Raw genomic sequence first — 23,994 nt, 5'->3', positions numbered from 1 at the left:
ATGAAGAGCCGGTTCCTATGCTCCGGCGCACCGATTCCGCTCGTGGACAGTTTTCTTCACGACATCCGCCCCCACTTAACCGCGCATCCACCGGCATGCGCCAAATTGAGTTGGGACGGAGAAAACCGGTCCAGCCTTCATTCCCTGCCCGTCGGTTCTTCCTCGGTTTCGGATCGTTCGTCGTTCCGGTCCAGGTTAACCGGATCCGGCTCGTCGTCGTGACGCTTCTTGAACGCTTTGATCCGCTTCCCAGCTACCGGTATTGCCATTCTCGTGCCGTCAAGTTCCGCCAGATGGTACGTCCCGTTGTTGTTGGCGCTTTGGACCACGTAAGGCCCGAACCACCTTCTTGCGAACTTCCGTGTCGCTCGGTGCTGGTTGTCGAGGCTGCTGTCGTAGACTAGCACCCAGTCGCCTTCCTCGATCTTCTTTGGTCGGAGCCGGTGCGTTCGGTCGAACCGGGCTTTGTTCGTCGTCCTTGCCACCCGAAGCTTTCCCGCAGCCTGCTCCACGTCCTCCGGCCTTCGCTCGAGCTGTCGTATGCGCGCCGCCAACAGTTCCTCCTGGTTCATCTCGTCTCTCCAGTGCACGGTTGCCCATGAGGAGATCGTACGTTCCATCGGCATGATCGGCTTCTGCCCAAACATGAGCTCTGCCGGCATGAATCCGGTTACCGAATTGTGCGTAGTTCGGTCAGCCCACAACGCATAAGGCAGCAACTGCGGCCAGTTCCCGACTTGACCTCCGCATGCCCGAACTAACGCCTTGACGATCGGTCCGTGTCCGCGCTCCACCTTCCCATTCGCCTCCGGATTGTACGCAGTGGTAAGCGAGAGCTTGACTCCTAGCCGGCCGAACAACTCCTCGGCCTCTTCAGCGTCCAACTCCCCGCGATCAGCCACGATCTTCCCGACGCACCCGTACCGGCATATCCGGTCCTCGATCAGGAACCGACATACGACCGTGGTCGTTTTGCTCTGAAGGGCTCGGTCTTCCACCTGGTTCGTCAGATCTTCCCGAGCCAGGACCAAATACCGCATCTGTCCTACTCCCATCGGCATCGTCACCAGATCTACCATCCATTTGAAGTGGATGGTCGGAGGGTATGTAGGGTGAAGCTCGTCCCGATGTCAGACTATGGAGTGCATCTGACAACTCTCGCAAGTTGTCACGAACCGATGCACGTCCCGGTACAGTCCCGGCCACCAGTACTTCCCCTTTATCTTCTCGAACGTGGCCCACGTTCCACGGTGTCCAGCCCAGGGGCTGTCGTGGTAGGCCGTCAGCAGCTCCTCCTGTTCTTCCTTCATCGCCACCACCCGGAGCGGGACACCCTTCCTCTTCTTCGGGTGCTTCCATAAGTATCCGTCCCGGAGAAAGAATCGGTATGCTTTCTTCCGGATCCGGTTGGCCTCGTCCCTCGTCCATGACGTATCCGGCGTCATTGTCCTCAAAAACCCACCGATCTATAGCCAGTCGCCGTCGTACTTGCTCTCGTCAAAGTCGTTAAGTGTCGGAGTGCTCGTCCCATCGGTCGTCACGTACGCTGCTCCGAAGAAGACCACGCCGACTTCTTCGTCCTCCGAAACCATGCCGCACTCGTCATCAAACCTCGTCCTCGAAAGCATGTCGGCCATGGCGTTGTCTTTTCTGGAAATGTGTCGTATTTCCGGGTCCAGGGACTTGATGTACGCTATCCACCTGAGCATCGCCAGGTCCGGTGTCGCGCATCCGGAAACCATGCCGAGAATTGGCAGGCAATCCTCTCGATAATCACTTCTGTCCCGATCAGGTAGTCTTTGTCGGACTTTACTGCCGAAACAATACCCCAGAGTTCGCGTTTAACCTGGGCGTACCCTCGCTGTCGCTCACTGAGGACCTTTGCGCCGAATCGGATCGGGAACCGGGTGCCGTCCTCGTCTTCTTGGTTGACGACCCATCCGATCCCGGTCGGGCTCGTATCCACCGTTATGTATACCGGGGTACTCTTCTCGTAGACAGCCTTCCGGAGCGCTGGTGCTGCCGCAAGAGCTTCCGGACCGACTCCGTGTGCTCGTCTCGCCACTCGAATTTTTCAGCAACCCGTATAGCGGCTCCGCAACGTGGGCGTAATGCGGGATCCATATGTGGTAGAAAGCGCATGCCCCCAGGAACCTCCGAACTTCCGTAACCGAGCTACAGTCGGTCTTCATCGCGGAGATGGCTTCTACCTTTGCCGGAGACGGCTTCCGGCCATATGGTCCACATAGGTGTCCGACCACCAGGATTTCTAATTGCCCGAAGGCCGATTTCTCCCCGGAGAAGGTGAGCCTCGCGTCCTCTAGCCTTTGTAGCACCTTCTCGCAGTCTTCAATGTCTGTTGCCACGAATCGCCGGCATCCGTCCGGCCCGAGTGTCTCGTCATTCTCTTCCACCGGGCACCCTTTGATCGGGATGTCGTCTAGAAATGGCATGGTGATGTCCGGGATGCAATCCCTCAGTACCTTGTTCATTGCATTCACCATGTGGGCCACCGAGTTGGTCCCTCCTTGTGGCAGGGTACACATTCGCACTAGGCCGAGGGGAGTTCGCATCGTCGTAATGTCTCTGCTCTCCACGGCTAGCTGGAACTGGTCGTACCTCGAGTATAGATCACCGACCGAGTAAATCGACCTTCCGGCGAAGGCCTCCGCAAACTCGTCTATGGTCGGTCCGATTCATGCGTTCCGAATGGTCACTCTGTTGACCGGCTGCAAGTCTTGAATGAAGCGCAATGTTATGTTTTTCTTTGGTACGGTAAACCATCGGTTCGAGTATGGGGCACTTGACGGTTCGAGAATGCCCATATCGACTTTCTGCCTCAATAGCTCCATCAATTTCGGGATGTGAGCTCTCGGTACCAGAATCGGCTTGAGATTCCACGGCACATGCGGTACCGTGAATATCACCATCGGCTCCACGATTGTCGGGTCTACGCACCCGATCTCTTCCGGCGAGAATGCGAAGGCTTTCCCGTGCCTTACGAGCATTCTCCGAAACCGGTCTTCCTCCGCCGGCAGTAGGAACCCGCCCCCACCGATTTTGAGCTCCCGGAGCGTCCCGTCGGTGAAGGTGTGTCCTATGAAGACCGGATCTCGCAAACTGGGGTCCGACGCAACCCCTCTGATTCGGGACTCGCTGCCCTCCGGCAAGGGTGCCGCGACGGGCCTTACCTTCCGGTCCACAGTCTTGTACTTCGTGCTAACTCGGGCCGTCCGGTCCGACCCGAGCCCCTGACTGAAGCTCGCGATGACTTCGTACATCTCTTCGGAACATACTGGTATCGTCCGGTCTTCGTTAAGGTCTTCTCCGGCTAACTTCCTCAGCATCCCCAAGCTGTCGTCGAAGGAGACCGCCTCCACGGCGCCGCTAATTTCCTCGTCCGGGCCGGGAACTCCGCACGCTCGAAGTCGCTCCTCTGCCCTTGCCTTTTCTCGGCCAACGATGCCAACTATCATACACCCTCCGTTGTTGGAGAAGCAAAATTTTCTTCCTACTGTACAGGGTTTCTTCGGTTTCGGTTCTATCGTACAGCTGTGGGGTCTTTCCCGAGTGTCCGGACTGTCTCGGCCCCACGCCTTGGCAGCCCTCTCTAAAAATCCTCCTGGTTCTCGCCACCGAGGGATTTGTGGTTTCGCTCGTGGTTCGGCCGCACCGTCAGAAATTGGACCGAATGGCGCCCATCCTGGCTTTTGACCCTCGCGTAGGCCGAACTGTTGTCCAGCACTTTGGTCTCCATTCTCGCCGCCGTTATGTATGGTTCCCCTAAAATGACCGGATGCGAGGACGTCTCCTGTACGAAGAAGTGCTGGTCAATCTCGACGTCGCAGATCTTGACTCGCACATTCAGGCAGGCCCCGTGCAGTTCCTCGGTGGCGCGTGTCGCCGCCCATATCTTCCACCCATACTTGGTGTTGATCGGCCATTTTCCCTTCTTATAGAAGTCCATGGACATCAGGTTTATTTCCGAACCGTGGTCCACCAGTGCTACCACCGGTTCTTGAACATCTCCGATCTTTACCGGGGTCTCCGTGGTCACTCGGGCCCAGTGTGGCCTCGAATAGTGGCTCTCCGCCCACCCATCTTCCAGTGCTAAGTCGTCGATGTGCGTCGTCCGCACCTCCACCGGTCTTTCCGGTTCCGTCTCCGTCGACAGCCTCTTCCGTTTCACCAAGTCTACAATGGAGTCATGGAACTCCTTCTTGGCGATCCCTAGCACCTCCCGCGATGACAACTCCACTTTGCTGTCGAGGATCCGTTCTTCTAGGACCTTTCGTAGGTCCGTGGTCCTTTCTATTTCCGTCCCTAGTCGGTATCCGCCCTTCCTGGGGTTATCTTGCGAGCTGGACCCACCGGCATTGTTCCGTCGTTGCCCGAATCGGGTCTCGTATCGTTGTGAGGGCCCGGCCGCTCCGGCTTTCCCCACTCGTCTGTCTTCTACCAGAGCCTCGTAGTTCCAGCAGGCGGCTTCTATGAAGCCCGTCTTCTCCTCGACCGGATCGCTCCACCCGGTTATTTCCCGGACCCGTCTCTCAGCGCGGTCCATTTCATCTTTCCTCAGCCGTGCGCCGGCGAGGCCTTCCAGCATTGCTGACCAGAATCCCTCTTTGCTCTCCTTTCGGGCCTCGCTGCCCCCGACCCGAATACCGCCCGACGCCGAGTCCCGGCCTTCCCACATGTACACCACCCGGTTCCTCAATGCCTCTGCGAAATCGCCGCAGTCCTTCCGAATGTGGCCGACCTCGTCGCACCACATGCACTTGTTCCCTGCTGCCGGTCGTCGGTCACGAGCCGGTTCGCCGCCTTCCTTTCGAGTCTGGGCGATCTGGAGATCCTTTATCGCCCGTGTCAACTCTTCCAGCGCTGCTCCTCCGGACGAGCCACTGACCATGCCGGTCGAAGCCGGACCGGTTTCGAGCCATTCCCGGGTTTCTTCCCTTCGCCCTTGCGGTGCTGGTTCAAGCCTCCTTGCTGTGACAAAGCCCGCACCAGCCGCCCCGTTGTCAGCCCATTCTCGCCGTTTGTCGAAACGGCCACAGACTCTCTTAACCGCAGCCCAGTCGGTTGTCAGCCCGTCTTCGGTTTCCAGCAAGGAGCCGACTTGATCCCGGTCCCGCTCGTCCACCGACTTGACGAACAGTAGGACCCGGCTCGTATCCAGAACGGTTCGGTCAAGCGCCGAAAGGCGCGCAAAGCGTTCTTCGAACTCCCGGAGGAGTGCCGACGCGTTTCTTCCCTTGTCGGGGGACTCCACCCATTCCATGAAGTCTCGTTTCGAAAGCCGGAGCGCGTCGTCCAGCCCGTATTTTTCTAGGAGTCGGCCTTCGAACTCCTCCCAGGTACGGCTCTCTGCCCGCACCTCGAGCACCTCCGCATGGATGCTCGGCATCGCCACTCGAGGAAACCCGGCAAGACGCCTCTCTTCCGGAATGTCCCGCATCAGCATTTCTGCCCCGTAGGACGCCAAATACTTCGTGGCATCCTTTCCGCTGAACCGGCCGATCGTACCGACGACCACCTCAATGGCTCTGTCGAGGGCGCCGGTGCCCTCGCGTGCGCTCAATATCCGATCCACGGCCGAAGCCATGGCCTCCGCAAGATCCGACCCCTTCATCTTCTGCTCTTCTGCCGCCTCCTTCACGTCGGGTTCACCAAGATGTCGAGGTATTCCTCGCGGATGCGTGGAATGAGGCGGGACCTCGGGGTCTTGTACCGAAGAGCAAGAGAGAAAGGAGAAGGGAAGAGACCCACTAGGTGCGAGCGTAGATCCACAGGGACACGGCCCTTCGACACGAAGACGCGAGCGGGAATCCAACACAGAGAGACACGAAGGTATGTATGTATATATTAACAGAGACAAACAACAAGAAGCACGAAGTTGGTTACAACCGAACAGGCCGGCGAACAGATGCCGATGCCTGTTCGTAAACGCACAGAAAGGAAAGAGTAGGTTGGAGGTGCTGCCGGAAGCACTCGGGCATTCCTTAGAGCAGCGCGAGCCTCCCAAAACCTCCACAGGAAGAAGCTACGGAGTTTGCGAGCGAGAGAGAGAGAGAAGCCTCTGACCCACAAACCGACAGCACTTCGTCCTCGACTCTCCGCGATCCCCTTCCTCCTCCTCGTCTCCCTCCTTTTATAGGCAAGAAGGGAGCCGTTTCCTATTAACTTCCTACCTACCGAATCTACCTACCTAGGATCTTCCATGTCCCTAATTCTCTCTTATGTATATCACAAGGCGTACGTGCATGAAGAGCCGGTTCCTATGCTCCGGCGCACCGATTCCGCTCGTGGACGGTTTTCTTCACGACATCGTGTGAGAGCCAAGTATTCTAACGAAATAGACGAAAATGGCTCACATCTTCTGCACTATTTTTTTTTGCAATCATTGATTAGAAAAATATAATATTTATCTTTTGTGCAAGCAACAACGAAAAACTGAAGATTATTCTAACACACTCTCGTTTTTAAGATTTAATAATTTCAAGGGTTTTTATCTATGCCACATTAACTCATGATATATCATATATCTACTTGATTACAATGGAATTCATTTAGTAAATGAATTAGTTAATGTACCATTCTAGTCCTTTGTTACAAATAAAAAAACATGGTGCAATGCTCATCGACTGTTAACCATTATTCTGAAATCTATGCGTATTGTTTAAAATTGTATCGAGTTATCCAAACTATAATTGTTGGTGTACCAATTTGTCGTACCAATGTTGACGAAAAACCACAACTAAATATACTGCTTCTTCTTGGCCCAAACAACGTAATGTTTTGTGAAATTTCATTTCAAAACCTGTACTATTAATTGAATAATGGGATTAAATTTAGAAATTGATGTTAGGAGAAAAAAATCAAAGAAAAGTTCTTTATCAATCCTCCATACATAATATTGATTATTTTATTAATTGTACATTATTGTAACAACTACTTTAGGTCTTGAGTTTTTGAGTTATCGAACAGTTAAGAAATGACATGCGTCACAAAATTTGATATATGATATTGTCTTTTCCATTGGTGGGAGTTGAACCCAGGTCTCTCGGGTGAGAGCCGAGTATCTTAACCAACTAGACTACAATGGATCACATCTTGTGTGCTTTTTAATATTGCAATCATTGTCTAGAAATAAATAATATTTATATATTGCGTAAGCATTAACGAAAAACTGAGGATTATTGTAACACATTGTCATTTTTAAGATTTAATAATTTCAAGGGTTTTTATCTGACCCACATGAACTTATGATCTATGATGTATCTAGTGTTGTCATTGCCTGTAGTTGTACCCGGGCGTGTCGGGTAAAAAAGCAATGATCCGAACCAACTAAACTACAATGGAATTCATTTAGTAAATAAATTAGTTAATGTAATATTCTAGTCGTCTCCTTAGGACACACCAACTGTGTACTTGTGTTTCCAGTTTTGAAAATTAGAATTGCGTTCTATTTACATAATTATATTATTAGTCCATCTACAGTTGCTTGTCCAATTGATAATAGGTGTTTAGCTAGTCCTAGTACATAATAGACATTTGGGACTGTAATCACGTGATTGTCTGACAATCTGAGTTCAATAGTTCCTTTTCCAATTGTTGTTTTTCGTTTGTTGTCTCCAAAAGTAACTGATAGTGGATTGGAAAGAATCTTATAGCAATTCAACCAGTCCTTTCGATATGTGAGGTGATGTGTAGCACTAGTGTCTAGGTACCATGTATCATGTTCGGTTTTTGTCTCTTCTGTAGTGACATGGTATGCTTGCAAAATATTGTCATCTTCTGGTATTTCATCCAAATTCTATATATTCTTTTGACTTCAAGTTTGATTTGTCTTCTAATGTTGCATTATTTTCTTGTGATCGTCTTTTGTTCTCTGCAACTTGCTTCAATCGACATGCCCTTTCTGTATGCCCTTCTTTCTTACAATATCTGCAAATCAGTTTGCAACCACCATTGGATTGTTTTGTTGAAGCTTTACAAGCATCATTTACCTTGTTGGTACTTGATATTTCTGCATTTCTGTAAGCATCCAATTTAGCTCTATATCTATTATTATAAGATGATTTTTGTGTTCTGCTAAATGTTACAGTCATTGCCAAAGATGGAGTGGATTCTTTTAATTGCCGCCGAAGTTTTTCATGGCGGATCTTGGTAATCAAATCAGACAAAGAATTACCTTGGCTATTCATTGTGACAAACGTGCTCCAGGATTCTAGAAGTTTACTCAATAGGAGCTCAATCTTCATTTCTTCTGAGATTTCATTTCCCGCAATGATAGCTTCTTCGAGATATATCTCCCAGGTATCCAAGAAGGTAAGAACATTTTCTTCTTCCTGCAAAACCCACATGTGAAACAAGGTAGGAAGAGTATGGATTCTAGTAGTACCATCTTGTGGTTCAAACATCTATTTTACTTTGGACCACATTTCTATTGTAGTTGTGAGTTTTCGAATGCCATCAGCTTGCTTGTCTTCTACATGTAGCAGTGTTTCAAGCTTTGCCCTTTTGTCTTTGTTTTTCCAATCTTTCCATGCTTTTGATTGTGTATTTTTTTGTGCTTGACAAGTTTCGGTGATGACTTCAAGTAGCTCCTCCAAATCAAGTAGTAGCTCCATCCTTGGTTTCCAAGCTCTGTAGTTTTTTGCGGTAAGTCTATCTACCGAGTATTTTCTTGTTTAAGTGGAGCTTGCCATAATGTTGAGGCTATTATCTTTTTTTTATTATATGTTTATATTGATCAACAAAAGTAGAGTATGGTGCGGGTAATATATTTTCAGGCTTCATACTATTGATTCTCTGATACCATGTTTTTTTACTATTAATAACTTGTGGTGTGGGGTTATATTTAGTAATTAACGAAGTAGTTGCTCACTATCAGCTAATTAGTTATTTATAACTTCTAACAATTGTGACCAAACAAGTAACTTATAATTACAATGCTCAATTATATATGTGTTTATAAGAATGGGACAAGTGCACTCACTCACTCACTAAATGCGTAGCGTTTCAAGCTAATGTTAAGGCATATTGTGCATGGGATAGCTTGACGAAAGCCAAAGCCAAAGCCAAAGCCAAAACGCGAAGGATCCTCATCTCATCTACGTCATCCATCAACTGGAGAGCTAACTCCACATAACACACTATGCATGCATGCATGCATGTACGTATGTATGTATGTATACCAAGATAGAGGGTTTGGAGGTCAATGGGTACCTGCCTAGAAGAGTGAGCGATATAATTTAATTAATTAGGAGAAAGCAACAAGGAGAGAAGCCAAGAGAATCCGGAGTGAAAATATCCGAAGATGAAGCAAATCACCAAATGCCCGTGACATTGTGGAGGAAGAAAACAATTACACAACCAACAAGTGATGATGAACCAAGAAAGTCGAAAAAGATCTAGAGCTAACTAACCAGATAGATAGGTAGATAGATAGATGCAGAGCAAAAGGCCCAGATCGATCGATCTCACCAAATGCCCCCCCAATAGAGATTATACATCTATTTACCATCCATGCATATACGTGAATACTGGGTTAAACATTTCTATATATATAATATCCATGCTTTTAGGAGGGCCATACTTTTAAATGGCACAATTGAAATGTAGTTGGTAGTGGAATGTAATTAAATTGCATAGAGATTGAATATAAAGGAAATGGAGCCAACAATTTGGAACATGTAATATTATTATGCTTCATGGCTTTGAGGATGACAAGGGGGATGAATAACGTCATAACCATTGCACGGTTATCCCACTATTTGATGCGTATTTAAGCCTGTGGACGAAATGAAAAATATCTCAAGAATAGGCATAATGGTTACAACGCCCATTTCTTTCTAATTTGGCATTCATTCATGTTCTTATTTAGTTATGGGTTTTGAAAACTACACAGCATTAAGATTCAAACTACTATGCTGTTCCACACCTTCCATTAAGTGTCCAATGCTTTCACGACTACTAGCATTCATACATATACAAGAAGCTTATACAGCAGCTACAAACTAAGCTATCACATGCCTGAACTGAGACAAAAGAATCCTAACATAGCAATAAGAGTTGTGCAAGTCCACTAAATAGTGAAAAGATAAAGAGTGGCAAGGATAATAAAACATACCGAATTCCTCTATGAGTGTCTCCACAGCTTGGCTTCTACAAGCAGCAGCTTTTTCACAATTCAAACTAGGCAACAGAAATTGTGATATTCACCCTTGAAAAAGTCCTGAATTTTCAACACAATTCATAACTTGCTACGCAAATGCTCACACAGAATATAATGGCTGAACATATAGGTATTAATCTTCTAAGCACAGGGAAGTCACACAAACCAGGAGCACACAAATTTATACTGAGTGGCACTTAATCTATATATGTTTTTGGCGTATGAACTTAGTCACAAAAGTCCAACAAAACCCAGTCAGTCGATGTATACTTTGCAGGTGGATAATGAATAATAAATAAAGGTGAAATGCAAGAGTATTACAAAAAGAAATTTCAGACTTCGAAATACTACAAAACTTGGCAATTGTTACTCATGTGCGAGCTTCACCACTACCAAATGTTATGGTTAATATCTCCCAATGAAAATTGCTCAGCTTTCTGTCACCAGCAAAATTGTTAACTTACACAAATTTGTATTACTTCCTATGAAAATTCAATACTCAGAATACAAGTGACCCCTTAGAATTTTGGTGAAAACTAATTTGGAAAATGTTTTTTTTCTAATTAGAACGAAACTGCTGAGGACGTATATCTCGACTCAGATGTCATGTTCAAAAAAGAACAAGAAACACTTTTCCAGCTTAATCCCATGCACTGACAGCACTTGCACCATAATTCTTGGACCCACCTTCATGGCTACCTCCATAACCACCACCAAGCCCATAGCTAGCACCTCCATATCCATTGCCACTTCCACCTCTGTTACCTTCTCTTCGGTAGTCTCTTCCGCCAAACTTAGAACCCCCAGATCGGCGACCTCTACCACCACCCCCTCCATAGCTGGCTCTAGCAGCAAAGTTCATTAACCAATCTGGAACTGTTTGGTTGGCTTCCTGCATCAATTCTGCCAAAGGCTTTGCAAGCGAAATATTGTTGTCAGTAAAGAAAGCAGTTGCCAATCCTGATTTTCCAGCACGCCCTGTCCGTCCGATTCGATGAACATAATCATCGATATCATTTGGAAGATCAAAGTTGATGACATGTGCAACATGAGGAATATCTAGTCCACGAGCAGCTACATCCGTTGCAACAAGAACTGGGGTGACACCAGTCCGGAAAGACCGTAAAGCATGCTCACGTTCCTACATCCAATGCATAAAACATGGTTATAATATGGAATTCCCTTCTAATCCATTACTGCAAACTTACAGTTCCTTAAGGTCACAATTAAAATTTGTACAGATCCTACATCTTCATTTATGGATGTCGTGTCTCTGCAAACCAATTATTGACTATAGGACCAAAAAATGTGTGCAAGATTCCTCAACAACCTTTAGCAAATGTGAACATTAAAAGAGAGCATATATCCAATGTCTGATTCAAAAACTATTATTTTCAAATCAATCTACAACAACATACATGTTGTGTACGATCACCATGTATTGTCGTAGCCGGAAATCCCATACGACACAACCAATCCTCCAAAGCATCTGCCCCCTGCTTTGTTTCCACGAACACAAGGGTCAATGGTAGTTGTTTCAAATCCACGTAAATTAAGAACAAGAGTAAAAACATTAAATAAAGAATGAAGATAGTAAAAACATCAATAAGAAATGAGAATCTCTAGTATAAGAGAAAGAGAGAATATCAAAATGTTCAGACTACAAATATTTATGTATCAGCAATCCATAACTCACATTCACGCATGCTACCTTTCCTTGCCCTTGACTCCCAGTTGCCTTCTGAGAATGAATGAGATCCATCAACATGCTTCGTTTCTCTTGATCCAGAACATATTCAACCCTTTGGGCAAATAGATCAGTGCTCGAACCCACTCTTCCAACAGCCAAGAAGATATAATTAGACAAGAAATCTGCAGCCAGCCTCTGCCAAAACAAATCACTTAATCTCTCACTCCATGATGTTGGTGATTTTTTATTGCAAACATGTAAAGATTAGTGTGCGGAAGTTAAATAGACACAACCGGCTCAGCCGGACAGTAACAGAGAACGGTAAACACTGAGAACAACGGAGAGAGAGAGAGTACACAGGAGAGACAGAGAGAGTAGAACAATAAAACTCAAATTCAAATAACACTCTATACATACAAATGTGCTCCGAGAGCACTTTTATACAAGTCCTCAAAAGGACTGACAGAAGTACTAACATGTACTTCAATGCTCATAACTGAGCGACAGACACTAACTCCCAAAAAATATGCCTATCTACTAGGCTAGGATTGTAGGCCTCTAATGGCTTACTGGCTCTCATGGATCCGACTCACCGATCCGATCTAGGCCTAGCCGATTCAGTCTTCGCCCAATCTAGCTCTCGGCTTGTTCAGCCGATTCGGCCCATCGGCCCATGTTGAGCTTGCTTCTCAACACTCCCCCTCAAGCTCAAACTGAGATTCCATCTGATCTGCCAGTTCCTTGCCTCGGCTTCTCCTAGCGTCTTTTCGCCTTGCTCGCACCCCTCATCCGGTTCGGTCTTGCGTTCCACAACCCCTCCAGTCCAACGCTTCTTGACCCATCCAGCTCCATGCATCTTGACCCATCCAACCCCCGCATCTCGACCCCTACAGTCGGCTTGTCTACTCATCAAGCCCATCTCAGCTCCATCGTTGTCGCGGTATTGGTGCTTCTCGACCCGTCGAATCCTTCGTTTCGGTGTCGGCTTCGGCTGCCTTCCTGTCCGCTTGGCTTTCACTTGATTCGGCTCCTCCGAATCGAACCACTCGACTGACGCAACTGTCTCCAATTTGTCATCCGTCTGCAAGCCCTTGACCACATCCGAACATTTTCTGGTCCCAGCCTCTTTCCTTTGGTCGGCTCTGTCCTTCTTGACTCTACCGCCTTTGCTGCTTGTTCCAACTCTATCGGATGTGTCGACTTCTTCAATCGATTCGGCATCTTGTTCAGTTTCAACTTTCTCTCGTTGCTCTCTCCATTTTTCTCTACCTGTGCGGCACATTGAGATGTTATAGCCCAAGCATCTCCAAGAAGTGTTGCAACTTGTCCGATCCGAGCGCTTTGGTGAAGATGTCGGCAACCTGCCGATCGGTTCGAACATATCGGAGTTAAAATTCACCGCTCAAGACCCGCTCGCGCACAAAGTGATCATGAACTTCTATGTGCTTTGTGCGAGCATGGAACACGGGGTTCTTGGCTAGCTGTATGTTGCTAATGTTGTCGCAGTAGATCGGGATTGAAGTGGGAACTTTGATCCGTAAGTCCTGCAACAACCGCCGAAGCCATATAGCTTCACAAGTCGCGACGGTGGCTCCTCAATATTTAGCTTCGGTGCTTCCGGCCCAGTCGGCATCCATGTAGCCGACTAACTATTCGGCTATACTGTGTCGATACAATATTCCCCGATCCTCTGTGCCGCTAATATATTGCTCGGTTGTAGGTCGCTGCATCAACTGACTCATCACTCCGACCAAATAGCGAAGGTCAAGTCGGGTGATAGTTAAATATATAAGGCTTCCAACAATTTGTCGGAACCATTGATCATTGTAGGCTGCTCCTAACTCGGGACGTAGCTTCCGGTTTTTGTTGAAGGGAGTAGAGACGCATCGACAATCCGTCATACCGAACTTCTACAGCATATTCAATACATAATGTCGTTGAGACAATAATATGTCATCGGGGGTGTGGATCACTTCGATCCCGAGAAAGTAGTGAAGGTCCCCCAAGTCCTTCATCTCGAATGCGTCTGACAGCTGGGACTTTACTTGGCCGATTTCAGCAAAGTCGGGTCCGGTGACGACCAAGTCGTCGACGTACAGTAGAATGCATACCGGACCTTTCAGACTTTTCTGAAATGAACAATGAAGAGTCAGACTTGGAGGCTGCAAACCCCATCTTACGCAATCAATGCGTGATCTTCGAGTTCCAAGCACAGGGGGCTTGCTTATGGCTGTAAAGCGACTTCTTAAGTCTACATACTGCCGACTTGTTCTTTAAGATCACCTTGAAGAAACATGTTCATGTCCATCTAGTGGAGATGCCACCCCCTTGCCGTTGCGATTGCCAGCACCACATGAACCGATGACATCGTCATCTTCGCTGCCGGTGCGAAGGTCTCATCGTAGTCAATTCTGTGGGTCTGTGCATATCCCTTGGCCACCAGTTGGGCCTTGTACTGGTTGACTGAACCGTCGGCATTGTATTTCACCTTATACACCCACTTACATCCAATCGGTTTGCAGTTTCGAGGAGGGTCAACTAAGTCCCATGTCTCGTTGGAATCAAGTGCCCGCATTTCTTCCTCCATGGGCAAACGCCATTTAGCATCCTGTGATGCCTCCGCTTAGCTCTCTGACTCGCGTACTTCCGCCACCTTCGTCATGTACGCATAATGGTGCACCATGTCCTCGTTATAACCATACTAGATCAACTACTTCTTGTGGCGAGTCGATCGGCGGAGCTTCTCATTTGCCGATTTTAGGGCCCTCTTGGCTGCATCCGACCTCAACTCTTGAGGTCGGTCTTCGCTCCAGTTGGTGTCGGATTCTCCCATATCGATCCGATTCTAGATGTAGACCGTTGTTCAAACCGCTTCGGCCCAGTAAAACTTGGGCATGGTCTTCTCCTCAAGCATTGCCCGTGTTGCTTCGACAATCGACCGATTTTTTCGTTTATCTACGTCATTCTGCTCCGGCGTTTATGTCTACAGCTGAATTCTCGCCGAATTCCCATTTGTTGTAGATAACAATTGAACTGGCGGAAAAGTATTCTTTTGCATCGTCTGACCGCAGGCACTTGATCTTTCTTTCTATTTCCTTTTCTACCAGACTTTTTAGGTTCTAGAAACAGTCGAAGTCTTCACTCTTCTTTTCGATCAAGTAGATCCAAGTGTGCCGGCTATATAGTCGTCGATGAAAGAGACGAAGTATTGACTCCCGCCTAGGCTCACATTATTTGTCCGTCCCCATATTTCCCAATGTATTAAGTCGAGCTTATTCCGGCTCCGATTTCACTCGTTGGGGAAGCCTTCTGACCACTAAATTTCAGCAATCCGAAAATTGCTTGATCGTTTGCAGCTCTTGAAGCCTTTGATAGTTGACATGGCCGATCCGCTTATGCCATAAGTCAACGTCCGACTCGACTCTTTGTCTTTTGGCAAACAGTGCAGTGCCTGCGCCATTTGGGTCGAGGATGAACATCCTCCCTTCCCGGCACCCTTGCGCGATGATTTGGCCTTCCTCTTCGATAAAGCACCCTAGGTGGGTGAACCGGATTTACATCCCTTGATCAACGATCTGCCCGACCGACAACAAGTTTTTCGTTATTGTCAAAACATGCAGTAAGTTCATAAGTCTCCGCTTTTGTCAGACATGTTCGATCGGATGCAAGGTGTCGTCTCTGATTTCGACGACTCCCGATTGTTCTATTTCTCCAGGTAGGAGAACCACTGTGTGGCTCGTCATATGATTTGACGCTCTAGAGTCGACATACCACACCTCATTCAGTTTCAAGGTGCTCTTCTTCATCAAACTTGCCTTGTGCTTCATGAAAAAGGTTGGGCCCTTTTTAGTTTTGGCTCCTTCCGACACTTCGGCATATTGTGGACGCTGTCAATTTCCATGTTCGGCTCTGCCGGATCCGGATTTGTCCAAATCGGCGCACTTCTTCCAGCACTCACTCTCTCTATGGCCATTCCAGCAACCATACTAGCATTCCGTTTCGGCCTTTGCTTGCCGGTTCTGGCGCCCCTTTGACCCCCCCATGCTTGTGGACTGTCCATAACTGTTGTCGGCACCACCTATATGCCTTCTTTCCTGCTCTTATTGGCCGCCACCATTGCGTGCAAATCCACCTCGTCCTCCACGTCCACCGGGCCTATCTACCTAATGACATTACATAGTGATCTATGATGTATCTAGTTTTCCCAATGCCTATTGTTGTACCCCGGAGTCTCGTGTAAAAGACAAGGATCCGAACCAACTAGACTACAATAGAATTGATTCAGTACATGAATTAGTTAATACAATATTCTAGTGCTTTGCTTCAAATAAAGAACTATGACGCAATGTTGATCGAGAGTTCACCATTATTCTACAATGTATGCGTATTTCGGGAAACTCTATGAAGTTATCCAAACTATAATTGTCGGTGTACTAATTTGTCGTAACCATGTTGACAAATAACCACGACTAAATATATTGTTTCTTCTTGTCCCGAACAACCTAATGTTTTGTCAAATTTCATTTGAAACCTCTCCTATTAATTGAATAATGGGATTAAGTTTGCAAGCATCCACAAAAAAACTGAGGATGATTCTAACACACTTTCATTTTTAACATTGAATAATGTCAAGGGCTTTTATCGATGCCACATTAACTCATGATATATGATAGATCTACTTGTACCCGGGCGTCTCAGGTAAAAAGCAAGGATCCGGGGCAACTTGATTACAATGGAATTCATTTAGTAAATGAAATAGTTAATGTACCACTCTAGCCCTTTGTTACAAATAAAGAAACATGGTGCAATGCTCATCGTACCAATGTCCATTATTCTGCAATCTATGCGTATTTTTTGAAATTGTATCCAGTTATCCAAACTATAATTGTTGGTGTACCAATTTGTCGTACCAATGTTGACGAATAACCACAACCAAAGATACTGCTTCTTGTTGTCCCGAACGACATAATGTTTTGTCCAATTTCATTTGAAACCTCTACCATGAATCGAATAATGGGATTAAGTTTAGAAATTGATGTTGGGAGAGAAAAATCAAACTAATGTTCGTCATCAAATCCTTCAAACATAATATTGATTATTTTGTTTAATTGCACATTATCGTAACATCTACTTTAGGTCTTGAGTTTTTGAGTTGTCAAACAGTTAACACATGATATGCGTCCGAAATTTAATATATGATATTGTCGTTTCCATTGCCGGGAGTTGAACCCGGGTCTCTCGGGTGAGAGCCGAGTATCCTAACCAACTAGACTACAATGGATCACATGTTGTGCGCTTTTTATCGTAACGATCATTGATTCGTAATAAATAATATTTATATATTGCGCAAACAAGGATCCGAACCGGCTAGACTACAATGGAATTCATTTAGTAAATGATTTAGTTAATGTAATAATCCAGTGGTTCACTTCAAATATAGAAACATGGTGCAATGCTCATCGACAGTTGACCAATAGTCTGCGATCTATGCGTATTGCTTGAAATTGTATTGTGATATCCAAACTATAATTGTTGGTGTACTAACTTGTCGTACCAATGTTGACGACTAACCAAAACCAAATATACTGCGTCTTGTTGTCCCGAACAACATAATGTTGTCCCTAACCAACTAGATTACAATGGCTCCTATCTTGTGTATAGATATATTGCAATCATAGATTAGTAATAAATAATATTTACATATTGCGCAAGCATCAACAAGAAACTGAGGATTACTCTCACACGCTCTCGTTTTTAACATTTAATCATTTCAAGGGGTTTTATCGATGCGACATTACATAGTGATCTATGATGTATCTAGTTTTCCCAATGCCTATTGTTGTACCCCGGAGTCTCGTGTAAAAGACAAGGATCCGAACCAACTAGACTACAATAGAATTGATTCAGTACATGAATTAGTTAATACAATATTCTAGTGCTTTGCTTCAAATAAAGAACTATGACGCAATGTTGATCGAGAGTTCACCATTATTCTACAATGTATGCGTATTTCGGGAAACTCTATGAAGTTATCCAAACTATAATTGTCGGTGTACTAATTTGTCGTAACCATGTTGACAAATAACCACGACTAAATATATTGTTTCTTCTTGTCCCGAACAACCTAATGTTTTGTCAAATTTCATTTGAAACCTCTCCTATTAATTGAATAATGGGATTAAGTTTGCAAGCATCCACAAAAAAACTGAGGATGATTCTAACACACTTTCATTTTTAACATTGAATAATGTCAAGGGCTTTTATCGATGCCACATTAACTCATGATATATGATAGATCTACTTGTACCCGGGCGTCTCAGGTAAAAAGCAAGGATCCGGGGCAACTTGATTACAATGGAATTCATTTAGTAAATGAAATAGTTAATGTACCACTCTAGCCCTTTGTTACAAATAAAGAAACATGGTGCAATGCTCATCGTACCAATGTCCATTATTCTGCAATCTATGCGTATTTTTTGAAATTGTATCCAGTTATCCAAACTATAATTGTTGGTGTACCAATTTGTCGTACCAATGTTGACGAATAACCACAACCAAAGATACTGCTTCTTGTTGTCCCGAACGACATAATGTTTTGTCCAATTTCATTTGAAACCTCTACCATGAATCGAATAATGGGATTAAGTTTAGAAATTGATGTTGGGAGAGAAAAATCAAACTAATGTTCGTCATCAAATCCTTCAAACATAATTTTGATTATTTTGTTTAATTGCACATTATCGTAACATCTACTTTAGGTCTTGAGTTTTTGAGTTGTCAAACAGTTAACACATGATATGCGTCCGAAATTTAATATATGATATTGTCGTTTCCATTGCCGGGAGTTGAACCCGGGTCTCTCGGGTGAGAGCCGAGTATCCTAACCAATTAGACTACAATGGATCACATGTTGTGCGCTTTTTATGGTAACGATCATTGATTCGTAATAAATAATATTTATATATTGCGCAAACAAGGATCCGAACCGGCTAGACTACAATGGAATTCATTTAGTAAATGATTTAGTTAATGTAATATTCCAGTGGTTCACTTCAAATATAGAAACATGGTGCAATGCTCATCGACAGTTGACCAATAGTCTGCGATCTATGCGTATTGCTTGAAATTGTATTGTGATATCCAAACTATAATTGTTGGTGTACTAACTTGTCGTACCAATGTTGACGACTAACCAAAACCAAATATACTGCGTCTTGTTGTCCCGAACAACATAATGTTGTCCCTAACCAACTAGATTACAATGGCTCCTATCTTGTGTATAGATATATTGCAATCATAGATTAGTAATAAATAATATTTACATATTGCGCAAGCATCAACAAGAAACTGAGGATTACTCTCACACGCTCTCGTTTTTAACATTTAATCATTTCAAGGGGTTTTATCGATGCGACATTACATAGTGATCTATGATGTATCTAGTTTTCCCAATGCCTATTGTTGTACCCCGGAGTCTCGTGTAAAAGACAAGGATCCGAACCAACTAGACTACAATAGAATTGATTCAGTACATGAATTAGTTAATACAATATTCTAGTGCTTTGCTTCAAATAAAGAACTATGACGCAATGTTGATCGAGAGTTCACCATTATTCTACAATGTATGCGTATTTCGGGAAACTCTATGAAGTTATCCAAACTATAATTGTCGGTGTACTAATTTGTCGTAACCATGTTGACAAAATAACCACGACTAAATATATTGTTTCTTCTTGTCCCGAACAACCTAATGTTCTGTCAAATTTCATTTGAAACCTCTCCCATTAATTGAATAATGGGATTAAGTTTGCAAGCATCCACAAAAAAACTGAGGATGATTCTAACACACTTTCATTTTTAACATTGAATAATGTCAAGGGCTTTTATCGATGCCACATTAACTCATGATATATGATAGATCTACTTGTACCCGGGCGTCTCAGGTAAAAAGCAAGGATCCGGGGCAACTTGATTACAATGGAATTCATTTAGTAAATGAAATAGTTAATGTACCACTCTAGCCCTTTGTTACAAATAAAGAAACATGGTGCAATGCTCATCGTACCAATGTCCATTATTCTGCAATCTATGCGTATTTTTTGAAATTGTATCCAGTTATCCAAACTATAATTGTTGGTGTACCAATTTGTCGTACCAATGTTGACGAATAACCACAACCAAAGATACTGCTTCTTGTTGTCCCGAACGACATAATGTTTTGTCCAATTTCATTTGAAACCTCTACCATGAATCGAATAATGGGATTAAGTTTAGAAATTGATGTTGGGAGAGAAAAATCAAACTAATGTTCGTCATCAAATCCTTCAAACATAATATTGATTATTTTGTTTAATTGCACATTATCGTAACATCTACTTTAGGTCTTGAGTTTTTGAGTTGTCAAACAGTTAACACATGATATGCGTCCGAAATTTAATATATGATATTGTCGTTTCCATTGCCGGGAGTTGAACCCGGGTCTCTCGGGTGAGAGCCGAGTATCCTAACCAACTAGACTACAATGGATCACATGTTGTGCGCTTTTTATCGTAACGATCATTGATTCGTAATAAATAATATTTATATATTGCGCAAACAAGGATCCGAACCGGCTAGACTACAATGGAATTCATTTAGTAAATGATTTAGTTAATGTAATATTCCAGTGGTTCACTTCAAATATAGAAACATGGTGCAATGCTCATCGACAGTTGACCAATAGTCTGCGATCTATGCGTATTGCTTGAAATTGTATTGTGATATCCAAACTATAATTGTTGGTGTACTAACTTGTCGTACCAATGTTGACGACTAACCAAAACCAAATATACTGCGTCTTGTTGTCCCGAACAACATAATGTTGTCCCTAACCAACTAGATTACAATGGCTCCTATCTTGTGTATAGATATATTGCAATCATAGATTAGTAATAAATAATATTTACATATTGCGCAAGCATCAACAAGAAACTGAGGATTACTCTCACACGCTCTCGTTTTTAACATTTAATCATTTCAAGGGGTTTTATCGATGCGACATTACATAGTGATCTATGATGTATCTAGTTTTCCCAATGCCTATTGTTGTACCCCGGAGTCTCGTGTAAAAGACAAGGATCCGAACCAACTAGACTACAATAGAATTGATTCAGTACATGAATTAGTTAATACAATATTCTAGTGCTTTGCTTCAAATAAAGAACTATGACGCAATGTTGATCGAGAGTTCACCATTATTCTACAATCTATGCGTATTTCGGGAAACTCTATGAAGTTATCCAAACTATAATTGTCGGTGTACTAATTTGTCGTAACCATGTTGACAAAATAACCACGACTAAATATATTGTTTCTTCTTGTCCCGAACAACCTAATGTTCTGTCAAATTTCATTTGAAACCTCTCCCATTAATTGAATAATGGGATTAAGTTTGCAAGCATCCACAAAAAAACTGAGGATGATTCTAACACACTTTCATTTTTAACATTGAATAATGTCAAGGGCTTTTATCGATGCCACATTAACTCATGATATATGATAGATCTACTTGTACCCGGGCGTCTCAGGTAAAAAGCAAGGATCCGGGGCAACTTGATTACAATGGAATTCATTTAGTAAATGAAATAGTTAATGTACCACTCTAGCCCTTTGTTACAAATAAAGAAACATGGTGCAATGCTCATCGTACCAATGTCCATTATTCTGCAATCTATGCGTATTTTTTGAAATTGTATCCAGTTATCCAAACTATAATTGTTGGTGTACCAATTTGTCGTACCAATGTTGACGAATAACCACAACCAAAGATACTGCTTCTTGTTGTCCCGAACGACATAATGTTTTGTCCAATTTCATTTGAAACCTCTACCATGAATCGAATAATGGGATTAAGTTTAGAAATTGATGTTGGGAGAGAAAAATCAAACTAATGTTCGTCATCAAATCCTTCAAACATAATATTGATTATTTTGTTTAATTGCACATTATCGTAACATCTACTTTAGGTCTTGAGTTTTTGAGTTGTCAAACAGTTAACACATGATATGCGTCCGAAATTTAATATATGATATTGTCGTTTCCATTGCCGGGAGTTGAACCCGGGTCTCTCGGGTGAGAGCCGAGTATCCTAACCAACTAGACTACAATGGATCACATGTTGTGCGTTTTTTATCGTAACGGTCATTGATTCGTAATAAATAATATTTATATATTGCGCAAACAAGGATCCGAACCAACTAGACTACAATGGAATTCATTTAGTAAATGATTTAGTTAATGTAATATTCCAGTGGTTCACTTCAAATATAGAAACATGGTGCAATGCTCATCGACAGTTGACCAATAGTCTGCGATCTATGCGTATTGCTTGAAATTGTATTGTGATATCCAAACTATAATTGTTGGTGTACTAACTTGTCGTACCAATGTTGACGACTAACCAAAACCAAATATACTGCGTCTTGTTGTCCCGAACAACATAATGTTGTCCCTAACCAACTAGATTACAATGGCTCCTATCTTGTGTATAGATATATTGCAATCATAGATTAGTAATAAATAATATTTACATATTGCGCAAGCATCAACAAGAAACTGAGGATTACTCTCACACGCTCTCGTTTTTAACATTTAATCATTTCAAGGGGTTTTATCGATGCGACATTACATAGTGATCTATGATGTATCTAGTTTTCCCAATGCCTATTGTTGTACCCCGGAGTCTCGTGTAAAAGACAAGGATCCGAACCAACTAGACTACAATAGAATTGATTCAGTACATGAATTAGTTAATACAATATTCTAGTGCTTTGCTTCAAATAAAGAACTATGACGCAATGTTGATCGAGAGTTCACCATTATTCTACAATCTATGCGTATTTCGGGAAACTCTATGAAGTTATCCAAACTATAATTGTCGGTGTACTAATTTGTCGTAACCATGTTGACAAATAACCACGACTAAATATATTGTTTCTTCTTGTCCCGAACAACCTAATGTTTTGTCAAATTTCATTTGAAACCTCTCCCATTAATTGAATAATGGGATTAAGTTTGCAAGCATCCACAAAAAAACTGAGGATGATTCTAACACACTTTCATTTTTAACATTGAATAATGTCAAGGGCTTTTATCGATGCCACATTAACTCATGATATATGATAGATCTACTTGTACCCGGGCGTCTCAGGTAAAAAGCAAGGATCCGGGGCAACTTGATAACAATGGAATTCATTTAGTAAATGAAATAGTTAATGTACCACTCTAGCCCTTTGTTACAAATAAAGAAACATGGTGCAATGCTCATTGTACCAATGTCCATTATTCTGCAATCTATGCGTATTTTTTGAAATTGTATCCAGTTATCCAAACTATAATTGTTGGTGTACCAATTTGTCGTACCAATGTTGACGAATAACCACAACCAAAGATACTGCTTCTTGTTGTCCCGAACGACATAATGTTTTGTCCAATTTCATTTGAAACCTCTACCATGAATCGAATAATGGGATTAAGTTTAGAAATTGATGTTGGGAGAGAAAAATCAAACTAATGTTCGTCATCAAATCCTTCAAACATAATATTGATTATTTTGTTTAATTGCACATTATCGTAACATCTACTTTAGGTCTTGAGTTTTTGAGTTGTCAAACAGTTAACACATGATATGCGTCCGAAATTTAATATATGATATTGTCGTTTCCATTGCCGGGAGTTGAACCCGGGTCTCTCGGGTGAGAGCCGAGTATCCTAACCAACTAGACTACAATGGATCACATGTTGTGCGCTTTTTATGGTAACGATCATTGATTCGTAATAAATAATATTTATATATTGCGCAAACAAGGATCCGAACCGGCTAGACTACAATGGAATTCATTTAGTAAATGATTTAGTTAATGTAATATTCCAGTGGTTCACTTCAAATATAGAAACATGGTGCAATGCTCATCGACAGTTGACCAATAGTCTGCGATCTATGCGTATTGCTTGAAATTGTATTGTGATATCCAAACTATAATTGTTGGTGTACTAACTTGTCGTACCAATGTTGACGACTAACCAAAACCAAATATACTGCGTCTTGTTGTCCCGAACAACATAATGTTGTCCCTAACCAACTAGA

At 43.6% G+C, this 23,994-nt stretch overlaps 5 non-coding genes across 5 annotated transcripts; all 5 read right to left on the bottom strand.

Moving 5' to 3' along the window:
• Nucleotides 1–17,078: 17,078 nt before the first annotated feature.
• TRNAE-CUC (transfer RNA glutamic acid (anticodon CUC)) lies at nucleotides 17,079–17,151 on the bottom strand. The gene has a single exon. It is a non-coding gene; the product is annotated as a tRNA-Glu (tRNA).
• Nucleotides 17,152–18,700: 1,549 nt separating this feature from the next.
• TRNAE-CUC (transfer RNA glutamic acid (anticodon CUC)) lies at nucleotides 18,701–18,773 on the bottom strand. Its single transcript has one exon. It is a non-coding gene; the product is annotated as a tRNA-Glu (tRNA).
• A 1,550-nt stretch (nucleotides 18,774–20,323) lies between these two features.
• On the bottom strand, nucleotides 20,324–20,396 carry TRNAE-CUC (transfer RNA glutamic acid (anticodon CUC)). The gene has a single exon. It is a non-coding gene; the product is annotated as a tRNA-Glu (tRNA).
• Nucleotides 20,397–21,946: 1,550 nt separating this feature from the next.
• On the bottom strand, nucleotides 21,947–22,019 carry TRNAE-CUC (transfer RNA glutamic acid (anticodon CUC)). Its single transcript has one exon. It is a non-coding gene; the product is annotated as a tRNA-Glu (tRNA).
• Nucleotides 22,020–23,568: 1,549 nt separating this feature from the next.
• Nucleotides 23,569–23,641, bottom strand: TRNAE-CUC (transfer RNA glutamic acid (anticodon CUC)). The gene has a single exon. It is a non-coding gene; the product is annotated as a tRNA-Glu (tRNA).
• Between the last annotated feature and the right edge of the window lie 353 nt (nucleotides 23,642–23,994).

The sequence above is a fragment of the Azolla caroliniana genome, unplaced genomic scaffold, assembly GCF_043228905.1.
Source record: "Azolla caroliniana isolate FFs.n. ecotype wild unplaced genomic scaffold, voAzoCaro1.0.p SCAF_191, whole genome shotgun sequence".
Classification (NCBI taxonomy): Eukaryota; Viridiplantae; Streptophyta; class Polypodiopsida; order Salviniales; family Salviniaceae; genus Azolla; species Azolla caroliniana.
Note: the sequence above shows the minus strand (reverse complement) of the source record. Positions and strands in the feature narration are given on the sequence as shown.